This window comes from Adiantum capillus-veneris, chromosome 2 (assembly GCF_014529385.1).
Source record: "Adiantum capillus-veneris isolate H3 chromosome 2, ASM1452938v2, whole genome shotgun sequence".
In the NCBI taxonomy this organism is placed as follows: domain Eukaryota; kingdom Viridiplantae; phylum Streptophyta; class Polypodiopsida; order Polypodiales; family Pteridaceae; genus Adiantum; species Adiantum capillus-veneris.
In genome coordinates, this window is record NC_140932.1 from 86,331,600 (window position 1) to 86,344,176 (window position 12,577).

Sequence of the window (12,577 nt, forward strand, 5' to 3'; positions counted from 1 at the left end):
AAGCGCGAGTAGAGGTAGGGAGCTCGCGCCACTTGGGGAGCGGAAAGTGGGTATCATTTGAGGCCGATTTTGTAAGTGTTTTGCCATTGCCTTTTAGGTTTGGTAGTTACGTCTATTTGTACTTTTAAATTCTAACATAATGTATTCTTTGTATGTTTTATATAGTGGTCGATGATAGGACGTGACCACACCCCGTACGAGTGTGAGTATGCGGGCAAAAAGGGCTTAAACGCCTTGATGGACATTCTCGGTTCTCACGGCGGCATGGTTAGTATTTCTCTTTACTCTTTTACATTTGTTATATTTTAATATTAAGCTAAGAAAATAGATTGTTTTTTAATTATATGTGTATACTTACAGAACGTGTTATTGTTTTTTTCTGCAAAATCCAATAGATACGTCACTTGGACGCAATGGGACGTCTAATTAGACGATGTCAGTCTAGCCGTAGCCAGATAGCACTAGTTTTCTTTTGTCATAGCATGTATAATGAGATGACGTTTGTACGTCTTTTTGTAACTATTGAAAAACGACGTATTTGCTCAAATCAATGACAATTGTGTTTTAACTATAACATTTGCAAAGCTTAACAATCAAGTGATTTTTCCTATGATGTGAATAATTTTGTCATTGATTTAGTTTCGTCAATTCCCTTTTGTCAGATTACTTTTGTCAATTTTGTATCTTTATTCTACAAACAATACTATGCATGATGGAGTTAATGGTTATATTGTCTTGTAGGTGACTCCTTTGGGTCTATACCTTGCACTTTCTTTCAAAGGTGAATCTGTGCTTATCTTGGATTCATTTAGGTATACTTTATTCTGGAAACATTCAATATGGTTGATGGGTTGCAAGGCATTCAATGCTCTACCACCCAAAAAAATTTAACGCTATAAGCACCTCTATATAAGGTTCTGCAACGTTGCTATGAGTGTTGCTACAGAAGGATTTCAATTATCGCTACGAGCGTCGCTAAATAGCAACGCATGTAGTGATGTCTATACCAACATTACCATAGCGATGGTGGTAGCGACGTCGGGGAGTAAAAAAAACCAATTTATTTTTGTCGCTAAAAGTGTCACAATTGCCCATAACCTCTTGTAGTGATACTCACACTCTATTGTTACCCATAATTGAGAGCTCCCTTACATAATGTGCATTTGTAATATTTTAAAACCCCTTCTTTAACATGTTTGATTGAATTAAATGACCCCTTATTTTAGGAGTTTTGTTCAAAAATGGAACATAAAAATCCCTTTTGTTAGTGTATTGTTGTTATTTTTTGCATTGAAGATTCCCTCGTGTTGAATTCACCTAATTACTAATTAATGCATTCCCAGAAAGGCAAACACAATAGGGGTGTGTCCATGTGTAGCTCAATCGCTAGTTCAATCTGTTTGGATTCAACTCACCACTAAAAGATGCTAATTTGAAGAGTTGGTAGCTAGCTCAAAGCAGAATCCAAAATGTTTCCACGAACTTATTCATGAACCCCTACTAGTGTCAATGTTGTATTCTTGTTGGAATAGTTTTCCACCTAGACATCAATATGTCTATTGAGCCTATTTTGGTATTAATAAAAGATCGATTGGGGGGCAGGAGAGGACAAAGGATCGTGTTATATATATATATATATATATATATATATATATATATATAGAGAGAGAGAGAGAGAGAGAGAGAGAGAGAGAGAGAGAGAGAGAGAGACAACCCAACAACTCTAGAAGCGTTACAAAAATTCAAGATGTTGGATGAATGGAGCTTGGGCACATTGATATAATGTGCCAAGTTGGGAAAACTTTGAAAGAAGACCCACTTTAGAAAATCTATGAAACTAGGAAAGAACAATAGCTATAGACCCAAATGTGCCTAGAATCCTTACTAAGAGAATGAAAGGATAGCTAGCCACAACCAATGATGCAATTGCATGTGTAAAATCCAAGAAAGAGAAGTGAAGCCATCTTAATTAACACTAGGTTGGTAATGGGACACTTTTATGTCCTGTCAAGTGACCATTTTCCTTGAATTATGTCAAGAGTTTCAAAATGGATTTTGAGGTGCTATCTATCTAGAAAGTTGTCTCATGAGCTGAAAAAAACTCGAAATTTTTTTGGAATATCAATTCCATCTTTAACCTTGTCCTTGCACAACATTTCACAACCTAAACTGTGTGAAAAAACGGGTCCTGTTTTTGGCTTTTTTAAACTTTTTGCAACTATACCACTCTAGAATTCATGTTTGTGAGGTCTATAATGCTAGAGAACTATCTTTGGTAGTCCTCAACATGTCCTGATGCTTCTAAGGAGAAATAAATGTTAAAGTTGTAAGTTATGACCAAATTACAAAAATTGTCAAATCCTGTTTTTTAGCCAATTTTAGCTCTTCTATGATTTTTTTGGTGGCTTTTATGACATCCAAATGCAGTTTTGATTTTCTATGTCACATATTGTAACATAAAGCTAATATTCCTTGAGTTTTGGGGCACCTAATACCCTATTTTGCATAGTAGACAACGATGGTTGATTTTTCCAATTATAGAAGAAAACGAAACATTCTAGTATATCAAGTATAGCTTTTTCAATATTGTTAGTTTCTTGTGACAACTACATGCATTTTGTAGGTAGTATCCATATCTAGTCATAAGGATCAAATTTGGCTACATACTGAATACTTTCTATGGGATTCTACAACTCATAATGTTGAGCCCAGTTTTTTCATGTTTGTTGTATTTAGCACTTCATCTTTGTCCCCAAGATTCCCCTTGGTAAGAGATGTATTATTCTTTTGACATGCTCCAGGGCTCCTTATGAACCTAAAGGACAATAGGGAACTAAGAAAACATGCATATATTATTTGTATTGAGCGTGGCTATAGAAAATTTGATAATAGGTCTGCAGAATGGTAAAAATTCAACTTTTTTGTACCTATTTCTTTTGACAAAACAAAAAATAGTGAGTGAGAAGCAATCATATGTTCTTATCACCAACCCACTGAAGTTAACTAGGGAGTTTATCTCAAGTCCTACAAAAATCCCTAATCTTATTTTTATGCAACAAAACGTAAGAAATGACTGTTTTGATGAAAATGTACTGGTCCATCAACTTTGGAGGCTTGGTGTGACCAAAAGATGAGAAATTTTACAAGTTTCTTATTTTTTCCATGTGTAGTAGGCCTTGAACTATAACCTCATGAAAGGATTTTACAAAATGAGTGGATCTACTATGGTTTTGGAGGTTTTTTTCAAAACCCTCAAAGGACACTTTTATGTCCTGTTAGGTTACCAACCTAGTGTTAAGGTGAACATAAGTCTCTAAAACCATCCATAAGCTACAAAGGAAACTACCGGAATTCTATAAAATATGATGAACCAAAATGAGCATCATGAAAAAAACCAATGAGCGATGCGAAGCAAAGTGGTGCTAACCATATTTGAGGATAAGGATGCCTTGATTAAGTTAGCATGATGGAAGCTGAAAATAATGACTACAAAGTAAAGCAGGTGGAGAGATCAGAAAGAGAAGTGATACGTTCCGTAAACACTCTATCCAAAGAATAAAGTGTGGCAAGGTCACGAAAAAGTGAGCTCCCAAGCTTAAAAGAGTGGGGTAAAGATAAAATGACGAGGCTAGAGGAAAATGCCTAGAGATGATACCTTGGCCAAGGAATTGGGAGCAAGAAAGGATTGAAATGGTCTTCAAGCCGTTTGAACCATCAACATGTGCATCTCTATGATGATTATGCTATCTTGGATAACTTCCAGATATTGTATGTCCATGTTACCAGAATAGATATAGATAACATCGAACTTATGATGCTCGATCAAACATTGCTTTGCTGGTTGTTAGTTTTGTTAGTGTCATGTAGCCTATAATGGATGTGGGAATGTTCTACAACCATGAAGATAAGGTTCAAGGGGATACCACCTAGCCTTGTTGCTCGTGCGGTTGGACCAATGTGGATGGCAAGCAACACACAACTATAAGGTCTAGAAATGAGGGGCACTCCTAATTCTCTCAATGGATGAATGGAGAGCTGATAACCTTTCTCTTCTGGGTAGTTACGTCCGATCAAAGTTATGTTATTTTAACATTGGTATTAGAGTAGGCTGGTCGGATCTTGAGTACAGTCATGGGGGGTGGACCTAGCAACCTTAGCTTATCATTAAGGATTAATGATTAATGACTAGAAGAGGAAAAATATAGTTGTCTATAGCACACAGAGAGAGGAGGCATTAGAGCTCGCCATAGTCGAGTAAGAAAGCTCTTAGTCTCGGATGCACAAACAAACACCACTCTCTAGAACACACACACACACACACATCCTCCACCCTCTCTCTCTCTCTCTCTCTCTCTCTCTCTCTCTCTCTCCCCCCCCCCCCTTATTATCCTCTCTCTACCCTTTGACGTTGTTGGGTGTATTTTCGACACCCTATTTTTTTGTAAAGTTATGTAGATGGACATGATGCCCAATGTAAAAAGGGTGTGTGGAATTTCTTTTTGTGGCTTTTTTCAGCTTTCTTTAGAAAGCACATGTACATGCAAGGCAAGTCACTAGTAACCACCTTTCGGGGTACTGTAAGTGCCTGTGAGTGAGTTTTTTTAAGTGAGACTTGTATATAACTAAAACTCATGTACAAAATTAGAAACGTTCAGCCAAAATCCAAAAAATTTCAGGTTGTATCTCGTTGTGTCTCCTTGATGATTTTTGATGCAATTCTACCTCGCCTTGCGTGCTCTACTTGTAGTTGTGTCGGGACAGCTCTCTATTCGCGTCAATTTTTCATGTAGCGACGTGTAGATTCAATTTTAGTCATCTTCATCTTTCTTATCAATAATTTTTCAAGATTTCTCTCTTGCCTTAAAGTGCCCCAATTGGAGTTGTGATCTTCAAGTTACGACTAGTTCTCTGCAAGGTTATGGCTATGGCTATGGCAGCCTAGTTGCAAATTGTGTGCAAACAAATTGGGAGGACATGTATCTATGGATTGTGGAATTGATGTTGAAATTTTGGGCTTATGATGTTCAATTGTGAAAGGGAAGGACCTTGTATTCATAGGCATTGGTCGGTGCGTGTTGAAAATTTGTGCTTTGATAGGGTTTTTCTCCTTTGTGCTTGGTTCTTTGGGTGGGCATGTGCTGGTAAATTCCCAAGAAAGCACAGGCATTTTATTAGGGGTTTGCTAAAAGTGGTTTTGGTATACTTCTTGGTGCTGAGGTTAAGGTTTTAATGCTCTTGGGCTATAAATCTATAGAGGTGTCCCACTTTTTCTTTTGCTCAACACCTAGGAATCGCTTCAAGTTATCTTCAATTTACAGGGTTTGGAAGATATTGTTTAGTTTTTTGGAGTTTAGTGGGAAATCTGATGAAAGTGCCAAAGGTTTCATTTAGCGAATGGAGTTTGCTTGCCTTCTTGCTGTGACAAGCAAGACCCAGTGTTGGTGTTGCCAATCTTCTACTTCTGTTTGAAGGGAGATGCTAGGGAATGGTTGGAAGGCTATGAATAGGAGCTACAATCAGCTCAACCTCCTCAAGTTATAACTTATGAAATTATAATACATGCTTTTCTTACACACTTTCAACAGGTGGAATAGCCACAAAAGGTATATCAGTGTATTCAAGGCTTGGTACAGGGTGAAGGCTAGACCATAGAAGACTTTGTGAAGGCATTCAGTGTGTTATGGACAAACTGGTGTACATCTTTGGGGGATGAAATTCCTTCAACCATGTTGAAGAAGGATAGGTTTCTTGCAAGCTTAAGGATTAATCTCTGCTTGAAGGTAGAGCTTAAGAAACCAAGGTGTTGGGATAAAGACGCTATGATTTTTCCCGGGTCGAACGTCTGGTGTCTGGCCGCCTACCCACATGTGTACATACCCTTATTATTCATATACATGAGAGTAAAGAGCACCTCACTCTTACTTGCTGGAGGTTGCTCCACGCACACCGAGCTTGTGCTCTTTTCCCTTCCCTGCATGCACTGCACCTCGCATGCATGCACGCATCCGTGCACACGAACACTCACAAGTGGTATCAGAGCTACAACGGGAAACAACGCGCATGTGAAGGCTTCCCGGAAACAGACTCGAAAGTGTCAGAGCTCGTTGACTATAGCGGAGCTTGGAGCTCGCACTTGAGCCTGGTGGTGGAAGAAGATCCGACACGGATTGGAGTTTTCTCGGAGGAGATCTCGTGCCCCTGACTACCCGACGTGTGCAGCCCCTCTCGGGCGATGGAAATCTTGGGAATCTTGGAGCTTTTGGTGGACCTGCAGGTAGCCAAGACAGAGCCAAGCAATACATAGCTTGAGAGGGCATGGGAATCCCTACAGAGAATCAAGCAAAGGAAAAGGAAGCTTGGAAAATCTTGAGCTTGACCGAAAGCTCTGTAGGGAATGGAAGCCCGACCACTGCTCTATTAAGTTGATCAGGAGAGCAAAGCAATTTGGGCGGGCTTTCAAGTTGCATGTTTTGGGAGTAGGGGGAATTGAAAACTGCAAGTCATAGCCACACACATACACTCACTCGATGTCTTGGTGGCAGAGCTCATGGGCTATTTGCAACCTTGGGGGTGTGGTGTATCAAGACACGTGCGCACGTGCGCACACACACACACACACACACATATACACACTATCTCATCTTAGAAGCTTGCAATCACTGTGGGTAGAGTCGGCACCGAGCAATAGAAGCACTGCCAATGTGGATATGTGGTGGTGTGTTGCACGCGTGCACACACACACACATGTGTACTTATACAACAGTTTTTTTCAAAAAAAAAAAATTGGCTCTTGGTAAATGGTACTATGCACCTTGGTCTAATTAGTTTTTTTTTTTGTAAGGAGAGATACCTCTCTCGGTTAGCCTTACATGGGTACCCACCCTTAGGCATTGTATGCATGATATGTCACCTTCATGAATACCTTAAAAACCTCTCACGCATTTGCTCTATTTGTCTTATGTACACCACAGACTACTGTGCACGCCTACTTGCAAATATTTATCCCTCTTAAGCACGAGGATGACTTGACTTGTTCACGCCCTTGCCCTATTTGGCTAGCTTGATCAACACACACCGCAGCCTACTACGCAATCTCTCTCCTTCTCAACCACCATTACGGGTGGAGAACTGGCCTTGAAGCCACTTTGGGACCTGTAGCCATTAAAAAGGTAGATCGTGGGGCGTTTATTATCACTGAGAAACTCAAGTTATCTAGAAAAAGGTGAGGGCGCTTCAAGCCCCTCACTTAGTCTTTAGGTGTTATTTCTCTGTGTGTTTTTTTCAAAGTAAGGAGAGAGAGCTTTGATACTGAGCCGTAATGGAGGTTGTTGAATTGCCAACACAAGTCGATTGTATTACTTGGAGAAAGTCTTGGTACTGTCTGCTTTTCTGTGCAGTTACCGACTGGTTTTTTTGTTTTTTTAAAGTTGGGAATGCATACTCTGCATAAAATGAGGGAAGGTTTGTTTTTTAGGAAACTATGCCGAAACTGCATGCATAAAATAAGATGGGATTGTATTTTTTGCTTAAACTGAGCAGTTACCGACTGACCTATAAAAGGTATTTTAGGTATTACACAATGACTGCGTACTGTAGTAAACCGGGTTGTTGAATAAGGCGACTTGCAATGTTGGTTTTTGTTCATTGAGTAGACTAATGACCTTGTAATCTAATCACACTGTAAACTTATGATTTTTTGGTTTTTTCATGATAGAATATTGGTTGCTTCATCATTTTGGTCTTGGACACAAAAAAAACTGTTGGTTAGCTTATATATTGCCTCATGGTTAAGCCTTCTAGCTATCCTTAATTCCTGCAGCTAGGTAATGCCGTGGATGGAACAGGAAAACAAAAATAACATTTTGGATATTGGGTATTGCCGTGAGATTGATATTTCTCGATAAAAATATACCGTAAAAAGTGGGTTTTTTACGTCTAACACTTAGTTAAATGATAAAGATGGATCTGATGTGCGACTATGCTAAAAAGATAGGCTATGGGGAATTTGAAAATGATAAAACACTGATTATAAGTTCATATCTAGCTAATCCACAACTTAATAATGCTAAATTTTTTATTTTCTAAAAAATAAAGCTAGGAGTGTTTTAGTAGATTTCTCACTTTAGCACGACACATAATGAAGGAGGGAAGTTGGATTGGATATACCCATGAGAGCCTATAAGTTTTGGGTTTTTACTTAAACCAAAAGTAATGGTACTTATCTCAAGTTGTTAAATGAGTTTACTTGATTCTTTATGACACTTAGAATTTTTTTATGACAAAAATAAAAATCTTGGATTGGATATACCCATGAGAGCCTACAAGTTTTGGTTTTTTACTTAAACCAAAAGTAATGGTACTTATTTCAAGTTGTTAAATGAGTTTACTTGATTCTTTATGACACTTAGAATTTTTTGGCCAAAAAATATGACAAAAATAAAAATCTAAAAAACTAACCTATGGGTTAAAGTAGGAAACTTGGATCAAAAGGGGGTAATGGCCTTTTGATTAAAATGATATGTATGTTAAATATCTATTTAAGGATTTTTAAAACATTGGGCTGTATAGAAACCATACATACAATTTATATCAAAAAATGAGATTAATTAACTTTTAAAAAAAAAACAAAAGAATGAAAGATAGAAACACTTTGGACAGTGCTTTTAAGGTTAAAAAAATTGTAAGTTGGACATGGATCATAAGTGATATAGTCCATTGACACATGTAATACACATCCAAGGCTAACAAATTTGTTGTCTTGTTTGGATGAATGCAGGTGAGGACTCTATCCTTTCTTGGAATTTTATTTGGCTTAAAGCTATTATCTGTCAAATAGTACACTTGCTCCTACCACTTGGGAAGTAATTATTTATTGGATAAATAACATTGTATACTGGAATGTGGCTTCATTCTCATATGCCATGTACAAAGATATTTCTAAGACTAAGTTGTTTTTGTACTAATTTTTACCTTTTCTCTAAATCCAGTTGTTTCTTGAATGTAAAAGTTCATTTATGTCTTATTATATAAGTTAAAACAACTACAAACACACACACACACACAGCTCTTGGATAAAATTTTTGATTGATGTGTTTATCGATCAATGAGGTAATAGCTGACAGTTTCTGGCGATTTTGCTCACAGGTTGCAGTGCAACTTGTGTGGAGCTTTGGAGAGGGAGGAAGATTTTTTACAAATAGGTATGCTTCCATCAGATTTGGGGAAATAAAAAAAGTATGGCTTCCTTCGCCGTGCCAAAAGGTATGTGATACTGGGTGATGCCTTATATATGAAAGGGGCTGATCTTCTGATAAGAAAGGTGCCTTGGAAATAATAAATTTACAAAATTTTAGAGGAGAATCATGAGGGATCTTGTGGTGGTCACTTTGCTTTAAAGATCACTTTGCATAAAGTCTTGCAGGAAGGGTATGTGTGGCGAAGCATTCAACTTGATGATTATCATTGGTGCAAGTCTTGTAAAGAGTGTCAAAGAATGGAAAATAGAGTTCTCAAAACAAAAATTAGAGACACCATTGTTTGAGAAATGGGGTATTGATGCAATTGTTACCTGCTAGGATGACTTGGCCGTATTGGAAGGTCCTAGACCTTAGTGGGGATGCCAAGGGGCATAAGGCATGAGGAGCGAGGCACCATGAGTATACCATAAGAAGCGCCTCTAGGCCACCTTTGTAAGAAATTCAATTTCAATAGATGAAAGGATCATGGCAACGAACATGAACATCTCTCTCTCTCTCTCTCTATCTATCTATCTTCTCTGTAGAGCACTTCTACTTATTACACATGGCGACCACGATGGGATCGAATCTCCACCCTTGGTGATGAAGGAGGCACATATGCTACTGCTTGAGTCTACTCTTACACGCAAAATCATTTTGGGAATTGCAAAAATAATGGGTGATGACAAGTGCGTGGAGGCACGCCACCTTTCCCTCTTGGTGGTGACGACAATTATGAGAGGATGGTTTTTTGGAAGCAGTTGCTCAAGCGGGCAAAGGTGGTCTATGGTCATGATTCCATTCATTTGTGGACCATGATTTCCACAGCAGTCGTTGGCAGGCAGTGCCAGTCTCAGTCATCGAACTTCAAAGTGCTACGGGGTATTTAATATACTTTCCAGAATGATGTGGACGTTTGTGAAGAGTGCAGCATCGGTGAAGATGAAGTTAATGCGATTGCATGTTTATGGCTAGCTGGTGTGGATCATGTTTGTCGGACGGACTGCAGGGGATACCCTTGCATGCATTGTTCAATGAGTGAAAATATTTCAGATGCGGATTGGTGCCGCAGTGATTATGGTGTGTAGCAGCATTCCATGCGGAGACCACTTTCCATTCCGCTTTCACCAATAACTCACCTCTTGCGGTCTCATCTTCTTAGCGAATTTCCCTCTTGCAGAGATAAATATTTTAAACCTCATATTGCAGTTCGGATTGCGGTTTTAAATTGCTCTGGAGTTTTCCTGGGAAAAAGAATGTGGATGGATGCAAAGTAGTGATTTGTTACCCCCGGGGCGGTCACTTATCAAAAGCTTCCTATATCACGTGCGTTCAAGAGGTTATTAATAATACCTCATTATGCATACTAACGATTCCAGAGGTACTGGACGCGAGCCGCATCGACCTATCTCTCACAGATGATTTCTGATGTGGTTTTATAAATTTGTTGTATGGGTTCCCAGCCCTTAAATGGTAGCACTGTACCATTGCACATTTGGGATTACACAAATCAAGGGATGTTGGGGATCAGGTCCTTCATGCATGCCAAGTGTTACCTGCTAGGATGACTTGGCCGTATTGGAAGGTCCTAGACCTTAGTGGGGATGCCAAGGGGCAAAAGGCATGAGGAGCGAGGAGTCACGAGTATACCATAAAAAGGGCCTCTAGGCCACCTTTGTAAGCAATTCAATTTCAATAAATGAAAGGATCATGGCAGCAGACATGAACATCTCTCTCTCTCTCTCTCTCATTCTCTCTCTCTCTCTCTCTATCTTCTCTGTAGAGCACTTCTGCTTATTGCAGCAATAGGTCCTCTCCCTATGAGAGCTAGAGGAAAATGTTACACACTCACGGTTGTTGACTATTTATCGAGGCGGATTAAAGCCAAAGCTGTTAAGAAAATTACAAGTAGATATGTTTACCAGTTTTCATATGACAATATTTAATATAAATTTGGCATGCCATTGGAGTTAGATTTTGATAGGGTCCAGGTTTCAGGGGAGAGCTGGTGGATTATCTATGTGAGAAGCTTCTGTGCATCGCATGTTTACTACTCCATATTATCTCCAATGCAATGGAATGAATGAGAGGTTTAATGGAGATCTCATAAGGATGCTTACAAAGATTACAAGAAATAATGTGAAGACTTGGGATTTATAGCTACCTTGTACTCTATGGGCTTACATGACTGCCATCAAATCAGGTACTTGTTTCTCTCCCTTTCATCTAGTTTTTGGTAAAGAGTCTTTACTTCCTATTGAGGTGGAGATACCATCTTTGAAGCTGATGCTACAGCTTGATTAAGAGCCCAATGATGCATTCAATGAGAGTCTTCTATATTTTCAATTGTACAATGGGATAGGTTGTTGACTTTTGAGCATTATCAGAAGGTCTTGAAGAACAATCAAGGAAAGGCAAATGAGAAGGTGAAGGACAAAGATATCAAAAAAGGTGGCATGGTGCTTCGTTACAATAGTAATCTTGATATAAATTTTTAAAAGAAGTTTCAAATCAAGTGGCAAGGTCATTTCTTGGTCTTAAACAGGTTTCTAAATGGTACATATCAGCTAATTGGTGACTTGGATGGTACCCCACATAAAGCACGTGTGAATGGCTACAGGTTAAAGAAGTAGTTTGTAAGTTTGATGATTGTAATTGAGGATGATCCTTCTTTTGAGGAATTTTTTGATTATGGGGCTAAGTAAGAGGATGAAATGAATACTCCATCATGTGCTTTATAGGATCTCTTTTGTGCTGCTGATCATGAATGATCTAGCAGGTTTGGGTGTGGCAAACTATGTTGGGTGCATTTTCGACACCCGGTTTTTTGTAAATTTGTGCATATGGACATGACATCTAGTGTCAAAAGGGTGTGTAGGATTTCTTTTTGTGGGATTTTTAGCTTGCTTTGTCAAGCACATGTACATGCATGGCAAGTCACTAGTATAGCGCCAGCTGTCGGGATACTATCAGTGCCCGTGAGTGATTTTTTTAAAGTGAGACTTGTATATAACTAAAACTCATGTTCAAACTTAGAAAAGCTCATCCAAGATCCATAAATTTTCATATTTTATCTCGTTGTGCCTTCTTGATGGTTTTTGATGCAATGTTTTGTCTTGCCTTGCCTGCACTACGTGTAGTCGTGTCAAGACATCTCTCTGTTCGCGTCAATTTTGTATGTAGACTTAATTTCAATCATCTTCAGGTTTTGTGACAATAATTTTCCAAGATTTCTCTCAAGATTTAAAGAGCCCCAATTGGAGTTGTGCTCTTCATGTTACGACTAGTTCTCTATAGGGTTATGGCTTTGGCAAGCTAGTGGCAAATTCTGTGTAGACAGA